This window comes from Tachypleus tridentatus, chromosome 13 (assembly GCF_004210375.1).
Source record: "Tachypleus tridentatus isolate NWPU-2018 chromosome 13, ASM421037v1, whole genome shotgun sequence".
In the NCBI taxonomy this organism is placed as follows: domain Eukaryota; kingdom Metazoa; phylum Arthropoda; class Merostomata; order Xiphosura; family Limulidae; genus Tachypleus; species Tachypleus tridentatus.
The window spans coordinates 18,910,155-18,928,379 of record NC_134837.1 but is presented as its reverse complement, the minus strand read 5'-3'; the positions used below and the strand labels follow the sequence as shown (position 1 = coordinate 18,928,379).

General features: G+C 36.4%; 1 protein-coding gene across 4 annotated transcripts in view; it reads left to right on the top strand.

Annotated features, from left to right (window-relative positions):
• The window catches only part of LOC143236754 (puratrophin-1-like), a 147,169-nt gene that overhangs the window by 24,786 nt on the left and 104,158 nt on the right, over positions 1-18,225 (top strand). Inside the window, exon 2 of one of the 4 annotated variants that reach the window (XM_076475245.1) lies at positions 1,632-1,685. The exons of the other annotated variants lie outside the window; for them this stretch is intronic. The gene's annotated coding sequence lies outside the window, so the exon portion shown is untranslated. The remainder of the gene's footprint in view (positions 1-1,631; positions 1,686-18,225) is intronic. 4 annotated transcript variants of the gene reach the window in all.

Here is an 18,225-nt window from a genome sequence, read left to right as displayed (position 1 = left end):
AACACAGATTGGTCTCGTATTAGGGTTTAGAGTAAACCCACAGCCATCTCACTATTTTGGTTAACTGTTAAACTCAAGATGGTATTGGTATTATGGTTTACTAGTAAACACAAGGTTGTCTCAGTATTTTGTTTTACTGTAAACCGAATTAACTTCACTGTTGTGGTTTATTGTAAATCTCAAGTTGGTCTTTTATTGATAGAAAACTTTCTGATTGGTTCTTTACTTGGCTAATATTGCTTCTGCCAGGGAAGAAAATATAATCCTTTTAAAAAAAATCCAAAACACAGTCAGTATTTGTTATATATTTAACGATAAGAAAATAAGTTTTTGTTAAGAATATATATTTACAACCAGTATGTAAGTCTAGAACACTTCCATGGTTTCCTGTAATTTATAATAAAGAAAGGAAGATTTCATTGCTACCGCAAAAGAATGCAACCCGAAAGTTCACCAATGATCTTGGATTTAGATGTGTATCAGTTTTAAACTTTAAATCATGACAGGTTACGTTTAATCAGTATGTGTTGTAACTGAATAACTGGGTTATCTTCATCAACAACTGGCTGATTGTTCCATGTTGAATCAATTATTAGGAATAAATATGTAAAAAAAAAAATGTACGAATTTCTGACTACTATTCTGAATGTCATAATCGTTTAATACCGCTATTAAGTCACTTCACCAAAACTGATCATTTAGTTTCAAAGTAATGTTCAAGTAAGAATGATTTGCTCCAAAACAGTTGTTTTAACGTTCGAGATAATTTATGTTTTTGCAACGGTTTCGTGTTATCGCTAGCGAAAACACCCTTGAACTTTTGACAGATAACATGTTATATGTTAGTTTTCAGGGATACAGGAATTGTGCTTGTGTTATTCTCTAATGTTGTGATAAAAGGTTACCAACCACCAGGGGGCAATGTCACGCGGTCGTATTTTAGGTTGGAGTCCATTACAGTGTGAGAGGAGGGGTGATGTGGAGATTCGGCCAGGTTTATTAACGGTAACACTGCAGGGCAGTAGGGAACATTTTCGGAGGGCAGATTCCATAGTTCTGAAAGTTGAGGATTAGTAGTAGAGGTCTCACGAACCCCTCTTGTGAAATCCAACTTTGGGGTAAAGCAAACTTGGTTTATCTTCAAGTTAACATGAAAATTGTTAAAGGGTGATGTAATATGAAGTACATAATTTATAAAGAAATGTAGTATATAGTGCCATAGAATTTACCTGGGTGGTTCAGCCAGTATCTGCGATCCTTTTTAAGACAGATGAACGTTTAGATGACAATCCAATAGCGAGAGAGATGAAATACATAGGTCAATAGATAAATTAATGAGATAAAATCGAATCGACACAATACATACATACATATACATATATGACTGATACAGGTCAGAATGACAAAGAAGAAATAGACAAGTTGTTAGAGTGACAGACGTGAAGAAACATAGGTACTGCATATGTGTACTCCATATGATGAGGTATAATAACATTTGCCAACATATTCCTTTCGGATACCCAGGAACAAATATGTGTTCCACACACTCGTTTATAAAGCGCGTATACATATATAGATACATATCCAAATAGGTGTTATAATGTAATTAATTCCTATTTTTCAATATATAGTGTCAAAAATACAGAAATTGGTGTTAACTGTCCGATTCCCTGTCGAGAAAACAGGTAAGTTATTTTATTTTTCAAAGTAAGAGAGAGGATATGGTTCTAATTTTTGCTTTAATGTAAAGACACACTCACAAGTCTCTATTTCTCGATCGTATAAACAAACATATCGGAAAGTAAACGACGAAAGTTTGAACCTTTGATAAGTTTTATCGTACATCTCGTACGTCTGGGTTGTGTGTGTTTGTTTGTACATCTTCTATGTCTGGGTTGTGTGTGTTTGTTTGTATATCTCCTATGTCTGTGTTGTGTGTGTTTGTTTGTACATATCTCCTATGTCTGGGTTGTGTGTGTTTGTTTGTCCTATGTTTGGGTTGTGTGTGCTTGTTTTGTGTGTGTTTGTTTGTACATCTCCTATGTTTGGGTTGTGTGTGTTTGTTTGTACATCTCCTATGTTTGGGTTGTGTGTGTTTGTTTGTACATCTCCTATGTCTGGGTTGTGTGTGTTTGTTTGTACATCTCCTATGTTTGGGTTGTGTGTGCTTGTTTGTACATCTCCTATGTTTGGGTTGTGTGTGCTTGTTTGTACATCTCCTATGTTTGGGTTGTGTGTGTTTGTTTGTACATCTCCTATGTTTGGGTTGTGTGTGTTTGTTTGTACATCTCCTATGTTTGGGTTGTGTGTGTTTGTTTGTACATCTCCTATGTGGGTTGTGTGTGCTTGTTTGTATGTCTGGGTTGTGTTTGTTTGTTTGTACATCTCCTATGTCTGGGTTGTGTGTGCTTGTTTGTACATCTCCTATGTGTCTGTGGTTGTGTACATCTCCTATTTGTTTGAACATCACCAATGTCTGTGTTGTGTGCTTGTTTGTACATTTACGTCTGGGTTTTTAGCGCAAAACATCACACAATGTGGCTATTTTACAATGGGCTATTTAAGTTCTTGCCACCGCGACGAATCAAGTCTCGGATTTTAGCATAGTTTGTTTGTAAACTTACTGCTGACCCCCGGGGTGGAGGGTACCACGGCGAATCAAGTCCCGGGTTTTAGCATTGTTGGTTTGGAAACTTACTGCTGACCCCCGGGGTGGAGGGTACCGCGGCGAATCAAGTCCCGGGTTTTAGCATTGTTGGTTTGGAAACTTACTGCTGACCCCCGGGGTGGAGGGTACCGCGGCGAATCAAGTCCCGGGTTTTAGCATTGTTAGTTTGGAAACTTACTGCTAACATCCGGGGTGGAGGGTACCGCGGCGAATCAAGCTATACCCATGGAGAAGAGGTATGGTGGAAGAACCTTCTCTTCTGATCTGTTAGTTTTCTTAAATGAAAAATAAATGAATACTTCAATGTAACTTATTATGCTCAGTTTATCTTTGTTTAGGCCCGGCATGGCCAAGTGTGTTAAGGCGTGCGAGTCGTAATCTGAGTGTCACGGGATTTCACATCGCGCCAAACATGCTCGCCCTTTCAGCCGTGGGGGCGTTATAATGTGACGGTCAATCCCATTATTCGTTGGTAAAAGAGTAGCCCAAGAGTTGGCGGTGGGTGGCGATGCCTTCCCTCTAGTCTTACACTGCTAAATTAGGGACGACTAGCACAGATAACCCTCGTGTAGCTTTGTGCGAAATTCAGAAAACAAACAAACAAAAACAAAATCTTTGTTTATTTGTTTTGATTTGAATTTCGCGGAAAGCTACACGAAGGCTATCTACGCTAACCGTCCCTAATTTAGCAGTGTAAGACTAGAGGGAAGGCATCGCCACCCACCGCCAACTCTTGGTCTACTTTTTTACCAACGAATAGTGAGATTAACCGTCACATTATAACGCCCCACTGCTGAAAGGGCGAGCAAGTTTAGCGTGACGGGGATCCGAACCCGCGATCCTCAGATTATGTACACTAAATTTTTACCAAACCATTTTAATTAATTTGTTAAGTGGTGACGAAAAACATTTAATTATCAATTTTTCTGTCTGTCTGTATCCTTCTACCGTAAGATGAACGACCTCTGTTTGTTAAACTGTTTAACTGTATCAGTTTTATAGCCTGTCGTCATAGGATTTTTTTCTATATAAAGCAAGAAGGGACAGCAATTATGTGTGGCTAAACTGATCATAAACTTGTAACAACCGATCAGTTTAGTAAACATGTAATAATTGATCCAATTGTTAAACGCGTACACCTGGCCTACATTTCTTTTGATTTGCGACAAGCAACTGGTTTCTTCAGCCTGTCCTATTAAATTCACAGTTGGAGAAATTTGCAAACCCAATTTTGAATCTATGTCTAATTTGTTATTTTTGTGTTTTTCATTTCCAGTGCAGCTACTCGAGGACTGTGTGTGATAGCCGTTCTTAATCTTTAAGTGATAGACTGGAGGGAAGACAGTCCGCAATGCTACCCAGCTCTTATCACACATTATAGTGGAATTTGGTCGTTCGTCACTCTTATAACGCACTCACGACCTTTATGGAGCGTCATTTTTTAAAACCGTTAAAAGGAGGCTAACCACAAAACCTGTGCTTCACAGTTCAGCACAATGACCACTAGGTCGCGTTAGGCTCTGCTTTTTGTTGATAACATTTTATAAATACGTACTTAAGTCTTTGTTACTACAGTTTTAATCTTTTGACTTAACCTAAATTTTATTTCAAAAGTTATTTTTTACTTCAATTAGCACATGCAACCTTTAAAAACAAATCGTTATTACTACTTAACAATTACACTGTGTTTTGTTTAAGAGCAAGGCTGCGAAATATGGGTTATCTGTGCTTTGCCCACAATAGCGATCGGAAGTTATAAGCCCTCAACCTTACCGTCGTTGAGCCCGTACAGATAAGGGAGACTTTATTATTTTGAATTTCGCACAAAGCTACTCGAGGGCTATCTATGCTAGTCGTTCCTAATTTAGCAGTGTAAGACTAGAAGGAAGGCAGCTAGTCATTACCACCACCGCCAACTCTTGGGCTACTCTTTTACCAACAAGTTTTTGTGTACTATTTGTCTATATATTGTTGAAATAATATTTATGTAAGTTTTTCTATCGCTAACCTTACTTACCCACGTCAGATAATGAGGAACCGACATTACTGTTCAGAGATAAAAAGGGATTTTACTTTTTGAACAATCTTTGGTGGTCCAGCGGTAATTAAAGGCTTTTAACGCTAATATTCGGGATTCGATCTTTACAATGGGCATAACACAAATAGTCTATTGTGCAACTATTAATTATTCTACATCCAAGTAAAAAATATCAAAAACAAATGTCTGTACTACCTAAAACTTGATATATATTTAACAACTAACTAAAGCTCACTGAAACTGACAATTCAATGGTTAAAATGTTGTAAAACTAACAGAACAATTATACTTTGTTTTAGTGCAAAGCTACGTAATAGTGTTTACTGTTACAAACTTGGTATACGGCTCAGCCTGCCCCGGCATGGCCAAGTGGGTTAAGGCGTTCGACCCGTAATCTGAGGGTCACAGGTTTGAATCCCTGTCGCACCAAACATGCTCGCCTTCTCAGCCGTGGGACTGTTGTAATCTGACCGTCAATTCCACTATTCGTTGGTAAAAGAGTAGCCCGAGAGCTGGCGGTGGGTGGTGATAACTACCGTGTTTCTCCGAAAATAAGACAGGGCTTATATTAATTTTCACTCCAAAATATGACACTAGGGCTTATTTTCGGGGGATGTCTTATTTTGATATATTAAAAAAATGAAGTTACAAAGTAAAACTATTAAACTAACCATTTAAAATAAACTATTATTAAACTATTAAACTAACTGATTAATACTTAAACAAACTAATTAACTACCTATTAAACTAATTAATAAATTATTTTTTTTATTTCTTTCCTCTTCCTGCCACTCTTAACTAGGGCTTATTTTAAGGGTAGGGCTTATATTAAAACTATCCCCAAAAATCACACTAGGTCTTATTTTATGGGCAGGTCTTATTATCGGAGAAACACGGTAGCTGCTTTCCCTCTAGTCTTACACTGCTAAATTAGGGACGGCTAGGACAAATAGCCCTCGTGTAGCTTTGCGCAAAATTCAAAAACAAACAAACGAACTTACGGCTGAGAAACAATCAATAAAAAAAATACTCGAAAGTTTCGACCAGTAAGGTCAACTACCCCTCGCCAGAAAAACCAGTAAGGTCAACTACCCCTCTCCAGAAAAACCAGTACAGGTCAACTACCCCTCTCCAGAAAAAGCAGTACAGTTATATAATTTTATTTGTGATCCATATGTTTGTTCATAATATTAAACTTTGAGAAAAAAGCAACTGTTAGTTTGATGTTGATAAGTAAAGTACGAGTAATTAGGTTTATCTTCTTGTAAGAATCAGAAATTTTGTCGTGACAAACAAACGTTTATTTTAAAGAAAAACAACATTATTTTAGTATGAATTGGAAGCAAGTCGGCCCGGACATGGCCAAAAGGTTAAGGTCATCGACTCGTAATCTGAGGGTCGCAAGTCGGCCCGGCATGGCCAAATGGTTAAGGTCATCGACTCGTAACTTGAGGGTCGCAAGTCGGCCCGGCATGGCCAGATGGTTAAGGTCATCGACTCGTAATCTGAGGGTCGCAATTCGGCCCGGCATAGCCAAATGGTTAAGGTCATCGACTCGTAATCTGAGGGTCGCAAGTCGGCCCGGCATGGCCAATGGTTAAGGTCATCGACTCGTAATTTGAGGGTCGCAAGTCGGTCCGGCATGACCAGATGGTTAAGGTCATCGACTTGTAATTTGAGGGTCGCAAGTCGGTCCGGCATGGCCAGATGGTTAAGGTCATCGACTCGTAATCTGATGGTCGCGAGTTCGAATTCCCGTCACACCAAACATGCCCTTACAGCCATGGGAGTGTTATAATGTGATGATTAATCCCATTATTCGTGGTAAAAGAGTAGCCCAAGAGTTGACGGTGGGTGGTGATGACAAACTGCCTTTTCTGTAGTCTTGCACGGTAAATTAGGGACGTCTAGCATATATAGCCCTCGTGTAGCTTTGCTCAAAATTTAAAAACAAACGAATAGGAGCAAGTCTGTCTTTTTCTGAGAATCTGAAAAAAAATCATTTTGTAGTGAGATTTGAAAGAAGGTTTATCTTGTTCTGGCAATCAGAAGAAGGTTTATCTTGTTCTGGCAATCAGAAGAAGGTTTATCTTGTTCTGGGAATCAGAAGAAGGTTTATCTTGTTCTGGGAATCAGAAAAAGGTTTATCTTGTTGTGTGAATAAGAAGATCCCCCCCATCTCCAGTGGAATGTCTGTGGACTTACACCCACTCGAAACTGAGTTTCAATACCCGTGATGGGCAAAGCACAGATAACACATTTTGTATCTTTTTGCTTAACTTCAAACAAATTAGAGATTTATTTTGTTGTGACAAAGAGGATCTATTTTCCTTGGAACCAGAAGAACTTCATCTTGTTGTTAGAATTAGAACAAGGACTATCTTGTTTTGTAATTAGTAGAAGGACTATCTTGTTTTGGTAATCAGAAGAAGGACTATCTTGTTTTGATAATCAGAACAAGGTCCACATTGTGAAAATTAGAATATTGATTTTGTCTTGGAATTCTGTTTAACGTTTAATATAAGCTTGACATGATCGGTGTTCTATGTTTCGCCTTTTGAAATTCAGATAAAAATAATTCAAAGACAAATTAAACGGAATATTTTACAGATAACACCAAGAAAGTTAAACCTATAGTGAAGTATGCCTAAACGTCAATCAAAAAACACGTTTCTTAGTTTTATTTTTGTTTATCAAAGCGAAGACTACATTCCTTTTGACACATTATCTTTTGTGGTTCCCTGAAGGTACAACTGTTATCGTTCAATAACACCAGATGGCACTTTTTGAACTTGACACTTTGCTCTGTACTTTCTTCTTCAGACAGAAACTAACTTTAATCTCTTTAGTTTTTCTTACTTTATGGAACTAGAAAACTTTCAATTATACAACGAAACTGTGTTACTAGAAATGGTCTTTGAACAGTAACATATAATGCAACACTTACACTGCTCTTTTATTTTTATACATTTTGTATTTGAAAACAGTGCTTGTTATATTTTTTGTAAATGATTTTGAGCTTACCTTTTATAACCGCACTCACGCAATGAACCAAAGAGAATTTTGTTTGTGTCTTGTTAAGCGCAAAGTTACACAACGATTTATCTGTACTTTTCTCACCAAGGGTATAGAAACCTGATTTTTAGGGTTATGAGCATACAGACTTACCGCTGTGTCACTGGGGACACAAAAATAACTTCTAGTAATGATGCATATAATGCGTTCGTTAAAGGCCAGATCTGAATAGGTATAAATAATTTAAAACTTTCTTGATGGTTTGTTTTGAATTTCGCGCAAAGCCACACGAGGGATAAATGCGCTAGTCGTCCCTAATTTAGCAGTGTAAGACTAGAGGGAAGGCAGCTAGTCATCACTACCCACCGCCAACTCTTGGGCTATTCTTTTACCAACGAATTGTGGGATTGAACGTCACATTATAACGCCCACACGGCTGAAAGGGCGAGCCTCTCTGGTGCGACAGGGATTTGAACCCGCGACCCTCAGATGACGAGTCGAACGCTTTAACCCACCTGGCCATGCCAGGCCCTTTCTTGATGGAGAGAAAGGTATAAAACAGGTAATCAATACGTGTCTTTCTATCTGGTTATTTTCATCCAGTGAGATAAATATAATTTTATTTTTTCTTTCGGGGGTTTAAAACAATTTCTTTGTAATATATCTTTCCTAGAAATTCTGAAGCTATTTATGACAACTGGTTACAGAAATCTACGCAATTAAAAGTTGTTTCGGTTTAATAAGGGATTTTTCCATAATTTAGTTACACAGAGTTCGAAAATAATATTAATTTCATTTTCTATCACTTTTTTGTATTCTTAGAAATTGGGAAGAAACACTTACTGACTTAGATCAAATTATTATTTTGTTTATTACAACGAACGATTTTATTATTATGTTTGGATTCTAAAACGATCGATAAGACTCGCGTCGTTATTGGTTTAGAGAAACAAAATGTGACCCGGTTTCGTTCAAAAGAAAAACCGTTTGACCTTACCTCTTTCCATATAAGTCCATATATCTTTAATAATATTACTATCGTGGCCTTTATAGGACAAGGCATTGTTTGTAAATGTTCCATCAAACTCTTTTTACATTTAAGAATTGTTTCATTACATTTGCTGCCTGCGTGATCTTACTAAGATATCTTGTTTCTAAGGGAATACCACGATTAATAAGAATTTAATTGTACCTACCAGCTCTCAGGGTGCCATCAATTTGGTGTAGTCTAACTTATATCGGGTTCCAGCATGTTTTATTGAAGGTTTTGTATGTTGACTGTGATACTGTTCTCCTCTTTACCATTAAATAAACTATTGTTCACTGTTGCCAAACAGTTTGAATTTGTTAATATACACCAAACTTCAAACTATGAAATGAACCACACTTTGATTTCAATGTATCTTTCATGTGGTGGTTTCTAAACAGCTACACATCCATCGAGGCTACATCACGCTAATGGGGGTAACGTCCACATTTATATACTTACAACTACATCATTAACAACATCTCTGCTGGATTTTCTTACAACTACATCATTAACAACAACTCTGCTGGATTTTCAAGTATTACGTTTTAATATGCCATGAGTTACTTAATATCACTTCTGAAGAAGTATTATTTTCTATCTCGACTGAAACACCAACAATCTGTGTTGTAACCCTCACCGATCTAGACATTGATTCCCAAGCCTTTATCATGCGTTATTTCTGTTCTGGGCCTGGCATGGCCAATCGCGTAAGACGTGCGACTCGTAATCCGAGGGTCACGGGTTCGAACCCCGGTCGCACCAAACATGCTCGCCATTTCAGCTGTGGGTGTGTTGTAATGTGATGGTCAATCCTATTATTCATTGGTAAAAGAGTAGCCCAAGAGTTGGCGGTGGGTGGTGATGACTAGCTGTCTTCCCTCTAGTCTTACACTGCTAAATTAGGGACGGCTAGCACAGATAGCCCTCGAGTAGCTTTGTGAGAAATTCCGAAATTCCAAAACAATTTCTGTTCTGAGGCCAGTGGCTGCATTAACAACCAATTATTAACAGTTAACTGTACTCTGTGCAGTTCATGTCCATATACAACTAAATGGGGATATCCAATAATATTTGCATTTTTTAAAGATTATACTCACTGTGTTCGTAATTATTTGTATTACTGTAAATATAGAAATTCTTGGATGTCTTTCACATGTTTTCCTAGAAGTTTATTTTAAAAATATACTTTTAGGTGTGTGTGTGTGTGTGTGTGTATTTTCTTATAGCAAAGCCACATCGGGCTATCTGCTGAGCCCACCAAGAGGAATCGAACCCCTGATTTGAGCGTTGTAAATTCATAGACATACCGCTGTACTCGCTGGGGGGCATGCTTTTAGGAACCGTTTGTATTTTTTTGGTGAATATGTATACATGTGTGCGTGTATTATAAGTAGAAATTGAAATGTTCAGCCCTAAACCTTTTGCGGAAGTAGACTAAATGTTTAGGTCAGGCACACCTAGTGCTCAGGTTTAGTTGTCTTTTGTTTTGAACTATTCACTAGAAAGAAGTTAGCCAACAGAACTTAGTATCTCAAGAGGTTTTAGTTATCTTGTCCTTTGAACCGAATAACAAGTGAAAATGCGGAACGTGTTCACGGCATCCCGCATTGAACTTTGAACCATTCAATCCACAGCCTGATGCACCAATCACTAGTCGCGAACGTCTGTACATAGGTAGTGAACGTCGGAAAATAAAACATTGAAAAGTATTATTCTACTTTAATGAAACATAAAACAACATTGGAAATGTAAGAGGAATAAATTAGTTACATAAGAAACGTAATATTTTACCTTTAATTCCTTTTGTATAAAACGTACTAAAACATGGTATTTTAGTTTTTATAATTTGCTATACATACAAAAATGTTTAAACATGATATTTCAGCTTTAGAAAGTTTTGTAAAAGCATACATAATTATGATATTCCAATTTTAAAAATACGTTATAATGATACATGTCTAAACGTGATATTTAAATTTTAAAAAAAGTTATATAAGATAATTTAAAAAAGTATTTAGGTTAGAGGAGATGGCCAAGTGGTTAGGGCGCTCGACTCGTAGTCTGATATTTGCGGGTTCGAATCCCTATCACTCAAAACATGCTTGCCATTTTAGCCGTGAGGACGTTATAAAGTTACGGTCAATCCCATTATTCGTTGGTAAAAAAAGTAGCACAGTTGGCGGTAGGTGGTGATGACTAGCTGCCTTCCCTCTAGTCTTACACTGTTAAATTAGGGACGATTAGCGCAGATAGCCCTCGAGTAGCTTTGTGCGAAATTCAAAAGCAAGCTAAAGAACAGTGTGAAGCTGAGCTGTGAGAAATAATAGAAAATTCGCGGTGGTACCTGATGTGTGGAGGTTCTTGAAGCTGTGCGTGTACCAGGTTCATCCTGAGATTTGGTTTTCCGTGTAACAGGTTCATTATGGTACTTGGAGGTGTGTGTGTTTCCTTATAGCAAAGCTACATCGGGCTATCTGCTGTGCCCATCGAGGGTAATCGAACTGCTGATTTTAGCGTTGTAAATCCGTAGACTTACCGCTGTACCAGCAGGGAACTTGATATGAGAATGTATAAAAGACTAATTTTTGACACACTGTGAAAGTTTTAGTTGCGAAAAGCTTCTGATTTTTGAACTAGATTTCCGCTATAGTAACTGCCACTTACTGTGTAATATTAAATACGTTGATAAATATTGTATACATTTTGTTTTTGAAGTTCGCACAAAGCTACTCGAGGGCTATCTGTGCTAGCCGTCCCTTATGTAGCAGTGTAACACTAGAGGGAAGGCATCACCACCCACCACTAACTCTTGGGCTACTCTTTTACCAAGGAATAATGGGATTTACTGTAACATTATAACGCCCCCACGGCTGAAAGGGCGAACCTGCGTGACGAGACGGGGATGCGAACCCGCGACCCTCAGATTACGAGTCGTACGCCTTAACACGTTTGGCCATGGCGGGCCGTATATATTTTGTTATAATATTTAGTGATCTAGGTAATAATTTTGACATTTGATGGCAAAGGTTAGTAATATTGGTGAAAAGTAGTTTTATTGCAGTATTATAAATGTAGATCTATTGCAAGCCGAGTTGTTTTAACAACAGTATTGGCTTTTCTGGAGGTTAGTAGGCAATAAAGAGCAATATTAACGTATTATTATTATTTTCTTTTATCTCTATAACTGGAATGTAGGTGGCGTGCACACGTGTCACACCACACGCAATAATATAGCAGTTGCTTCAGTAATTACAATATGAATTATTATATCGTTGTGAGAGATAAAACATATATTTAAGGTTTTGTTTCAAAGCGTAGGTAGGCCTAAGGCTTTGTTTCACAGCGTAGGTAGGCTTAAGGCTTTGTTTCTCGATTACTTGTTCTCCGTGCTTTTTGTTCGTAATGAAAACACGCATGAGGATACTGTAATTACATCATCTAATCTTGTGGCAAAAAGATAAACGTTTTGGGGACAGTAAGTTAGCATTTCAAAAACAACTTACCCCAAAACACTCATATTTGGAACAATGACTTGAAACATCTCTTGAAAAGTGTTACAAACTAGTGCAGTTTCTATCTTCCTAGATTAGGTTTGCTTCAACTTGTTGACCGAGATTCGAAATACAGAAAACATTTCGTGTTTGTGGATATTGTACGAACATTAAATATTTCCATGACACGTAAGCACTGAAGTTATAAAATGTGCTTGGAGAATCTTTTATCGATTAAACTAAATATGACCATGTTAAACCATGGGCAGACCTGTGGAGGAACCGTAATTCCATAAGACCTATCATATAATTATAGAATTCAGGTGTAATTCTCCCACTTACAATGTTTTTCGTGTAATTTTTCGCTCATTTCGTTTATGTATATGTCGAAATTCATGTTTCCTTTGTAACTTTCTCTTAATCTAGTTTTTGGCATCGTGTACAATCCTTAATTACGTGTTAGCGCCTTGCATGAATGTGAAAAGGTATGAAAAACAGATTAATATTTGGTAAAATGATTGCAGACTTTGAAATGATTAGAGAGGAAAATGATAGTTTTTCACTGATGGCTACGATCATTGGAAATTACCTCAGAAAACCAAGAGGATTAGCGGTTGGAGCAAACAGGGAAGCATTCTTTCAAACATCGGGTCTAGTGTTGTTACTGATGATTATTTCTGTAGGAAGCACTTTATGACAAACTTAAGAACATAAAATTTACGTAAATTGCAGATGTTTTAATACTTGTCCCCATTTGTATTTTATCAAATTAAAGCAGAGGTATGTAAAAACAGTGTTGCAGATCTATCATCTGTCTTACCCAACTAATTACTCAAGTGGCTTTTTTGACAGTACTAGGACCATTGAGTTAGGCTACACGACAAGGGACAAAGATTCTCTAAAAGGCTATAATGCATTGTAATACTAATGTTAAATGTTATAGATTAGTCCTATTAATTTCTAATGCTTCGTCAGCTTTCGTTATTTAAGTTTCCCTAAATTTTTAAAACATGCGACCTTTCGTGGGTTTCGCTCTCTGGACCTAGCTGAAGCTCTGGACCGCAACCTTAAAATGTTTGCATCTTCTATCTCCCCCTGTCCCCCGATGAGTTTTCATGGTCCGTGGCTGTTTGTGTACTTATTTTCAGGGGATAATAACTTTCTACTGAAACAGATGATATGTTACACATGTTCTGTCGACTTTCAACTATAAAAGTGACTAATCAAAATGTTTTCAGCCTTTATTGAAGAAAGAAATATTCGTTATTCTTTCTGTAAGTCTTCAGAAATTATTATACGTTGTAAATATTTGACGTACTAATAATGTATATGTTTAAAATAAAAGTGTTTATTTTTTAGCCTCGGCTAAGTGGCTGATAGAACGGCTCCGTTTCTTTTTTTTTCAAGTACAAATTTTCAGCCATAGCTCTGTTATCTCTTGATCAGTTGAGGTCTAATTATAGTTTTGGATTCAGTAGGTCCAACCTTTTTGATTGATGTATTTGCCTACGCCATAAGTCTCATAGATTAATTTATTCAAATTCTGATTGAAAGAATTTCAGTTTGAGGCTAGGCTGGTAGAGATTCTGATGAGTAATAATAGTGAATCGAGTATACGCACTCGCAAAAATATAACTGATTAAAAGGAAAACAAACGCGTCGTAGATTAATTTGCTATGATCTTACCTAAATGAATTTCAAGTGCCGCAGCTGTTGAGGATTATTTCTTGTTTGTTCGCAATGTATAAATTGTGTATAGAATTAAAGAGTTTATACAGTTACTGCTTTGGTTTATGCTATGATTGTACAATCGGATATGAGAATAGAATTTTACGTGTTAGATATTATTTCAAATTTTTCAGATCTGGGGAATGAGTTTGTGATTTTTGAAATTTAATTTCTCCGTACACTTTTGAGAAAACTGCCTCGTGTTTCTGTTATTTTGCTCTTGCGCGAAAGTTTCGCCTTCTTGTGGAGTTAATCTTAAACTATTTCCTTGTTCCTTCCTAAACACGAGAGCGAATTCTACCAAAGGTTGTTGTTGCTGTTTTGAATTAAGCACAAAGCTACACAATGGGCTGTTTGTGCTCTGCCCACCACGGGTATCGAAAACCGGTTTTTAGCGTTGTAATTCCGCAGACATACCGCTGAGCCAGTGGGGGGCATCTTCCAAAATAAGCAAGATGGACAGCCTGTGTATTGTTTATTATACGATAATACAAATAAAGTGTAAAAGTTATGTTTTAGATTCTTAGAGAAATAATCTAATCGTAATTATTTAGTGACTAGTTTATTATGAATTTGATCTATTTCGTACTGCATAAATAACAACAGGGAGTAAATTGAAGAGAGAGAAAATAAGACCAACTTGTTTTAATACCGTAAAAATACAAGATAAAAGCAACAATTCGTTTGAAACATGTGAAATGAACACAAGGAAATCCGTGAGTTACTTAATTAAAGGTAAGACATTAACTTGATTTAAAGGCACTTAAGAAAGGTGCTTAATTCAAGTTTCCTATATCACAAATGGATGGAAATATTCTCACATTCAACCTCCAGGGAATACCAGCCCATCGCAGGTTAACTTCAACATAGTAGTTAATAATAATAATTGTACGGCTTAGCAGAGTGAAGCAAGTTTTTGAAAAACTGTCTTTCTCAAGGGCATAAAGACAAGGCGCGAGTCAAGTTCATTGAATTAACCATTATCCCACACCACTCTCAAGTGGGCATATGTAGCTGTTAGGAATCATTATTTGCGAATAATTCTTGAGAATTCATTTTCAGTGTTGTTAATTTTGACGTAAAAAACGCAAGAGACTGCTTTGATTCAGAGTTTAAAAGAGTGGTTATTTGTTTTCAGTAACAAAACTAGTAACAAGAGCTAGTTTTTAGAAATACAGACACTTCAACTTGATTCTCTGGAATTAGTGTATTGATTTTTGTTTTACTTTCCGTCCTACTTTATTGACACGATGTGTTGATTAGGACTAATGTTTTTCAAACATTGTTTAAGAACTAACTGGTGTTAACTTGGAAACCAGTTTGGTGATGAATATTATATACTTTTTATACATTGGGGCGTTAAAAGGGCGTGCCAGCAATCACGGTCATAAAAAGCAGATTTCTTTCATAAGTTGGACAAAAGCTGTTTCAGCTGTTGTTGTTTGAAATTCAGAACTTTCACTTAAATTGTACAAACACCAAATTGTTAGGAGTAGCTATAGCCTTGAATTATGATAAAGAGAATAGTATATATCGTGCAATTGAAAACTGGCGTTAGGCTTAACAAGTTTGGATAATACCAGTTCTTAGTTTGGTTTCAATTTCGCGCCAAGCTACTCGAGAGCTATTTGCGCTAGCCCGTCCCTAATTTAGCAATGTGAGACTACAGGGAAGGCAGCTAGTCATCACCACCCACCGCCAACTCTTGGGATACTTTTTTACCAACAAATGGTGGAATTGACCGTTACATTATATGGCTGAATGGGCGACGATATATGATGTGACGGGGATTCGAGCCCGCGACCCTCAGATTGCGAGTCGAGTGCCTTAATCACCTGGCCATGCCGAGCCTACTAGTTCTTATTTCAAGATATTATGGTCATACAGTCAACTCAGTTTTTTTTAAACTCGAGTATCAGTAAAAGCTGTTCTTGTTTCAACGGTAACGACTTGTTATTTTTAAAGTGTATGCGATTATTAGACTCCAATTGACAAAAATTATAATGTGATTACAATAAACACACACATAAATATAATGTCAAATAATGTACGTTCGTTTTACGTACAGAATGTTATTTTAAAAAGTGTTTATTCTAAACGAATATTACAAAGATTCACTTGAACTCCTAGAAATACTATTTTTGCTTCAGTATTTTTCATCTTTGTTTGATTATTGAATTATAGATTAATCAATTTCTCTGAACCTTTTTTTTTTCTCGATTTTTATATAATAATGTTATTTTAAATCACTTTTGATTTACTAAATATTACTGGATCACTCTGGTGGCTCATCCACAAGCTTGAGGACTTATGACGTTAAAGTTCAGAGCTCGATCTCTACAACGGGTAAAACGAGGTAATCTATTGGGCACTTAAAACAAATAAAGAGATAATATCCGGGAACTTTTATTTTCTGCTTCTGTGAAGAGGAAATATCTGAATAGGTTATTTTTCTATGTTTTGAAGATGATATATAATTTTCTCTACACAGTTGGTTTTAAAAAAATATTTCTGGTAGCAAAGCTCAGATATTGCTCTGAGATATTATTCTGGGTATACCAACGTGATCTGTAAGAGAAGACCTGATATATACATTAACATATGTTTAAAAATAAAATAAATAGTGTGGGTGTGCCATCATGAAGAGCCACGTATGACAGTCACACTTATGTTGCATATGTTTAGTTTTCCTAAAACTCATAGCTTGGCCATAACTGAAACGAACTTCAAACTTTAGAGCATACAAACATTAAATAGGTATAACAGGTTTTTCTGGCAAGGTAATAGACGTACTGTGTGCACTACGTGGAGGGTAGAGTACAAGTGGCTATGTTATGAAAAATAACATGTTGAGTGCACTGGGAAAGTCAAAGGTCGTAGATCTATATGTGAGCTAACAAATGTATTACGTGAACTAGAGAGGTCGAGAAGTTATGTTTATCATTGTAACGTGGTAGATGTTAAGAGTGAGTACAGGGGGTCAAAGGCCATTATTATTTAAACAGAAATGAAATGGTCACAGTATTTCTGGTCACGTCGAGATATTCTTAACATTTTCAAAGTAATTGAGATTTTCTCAGTTTTATCAACCAAACCAAGCTTTTGCTGTTGTCAGAGAAACAATATTAGACGAATAACTCGGTTTGATGAATTCGAAATTGAGATATCAGTGGATTAAGAATTTATTAGCTTTCGCTTCCGAATGTCCATATTTTTGGACAATGATAAACCTTAGTTTCAGAAAAATTCAATTCAGATAATAATAGTTTTCATTCCCCTGTTTGAGAATAAGGTGCATAATTATTCATTTTTTCCCATTAATTGTTCACATGCTCATGATTTTCTCATGTTGTAATTGATCTGTCTTTGAGCTTCCTGGTTTAACGACCTTTTTGGAGGTTCATGAGCACAGAGCTCTTTCACGTACCAGTATACTCCTGTTTTGTTCAAAGTCATTAAACAAAATTTAGATCATTCTCTAGATGGATAAATTTCAATAAAGGAAAGCCCTCTTTCCGATAACGCTTGGGTTATCAGGCTGTTAATAATTTGTTTATATTTTCTTGTTCTTACTAATATCGAAGTGTAAAGAAATAAGAAACATTTATATTTTATTTCCTTTATTAATAAAGATTTTATACAATACGTATAATAAATTCAAGTTTCTGAATGAAAAGAATCATGTTAGGATCACGACAGGATATGAATCACCTTTGGTTAATTACACTGTCATAGACCAGATGTCATACGTGATACGTGCAACATTATCACGAACATGTGTGGATACTTGATCTCATTTCAGTAGGGCTCTTCGGACCCTGTTTATATTACAATTTTTTTATGACGTAGAATGTAAATCTGTTTGTGTTAATTGTTGATTGCGGTTGAGTTAGGGATAGTTGTTTCGTTATACAGTTAAGAATATCGGTTGGTTACTTTTGGTACGGTAACTAAAAATATAATTGCTAATTTTACTAGACTTTGCGTTACAACTAAAATATTTACTCTATTTTTGCGTGAATTCTAAAGGTATTGTGTTTGTACATGCTAAACATAACTTTCAATGTTGTTAGGTATACTGTGTTGAACTTGCACTGTTGTTACATATATTATTATTGAAAATTACTTTCAACATTGTTGCTTATTTTGTCATTGAATGTGATTTTCAGCATTTTTAGGAATGTTGTATTGAACGTTCAGTGTTGTTATGTATATTGTTATTAAATGTGACTTTCAGCGATGTTAGGTATATTTT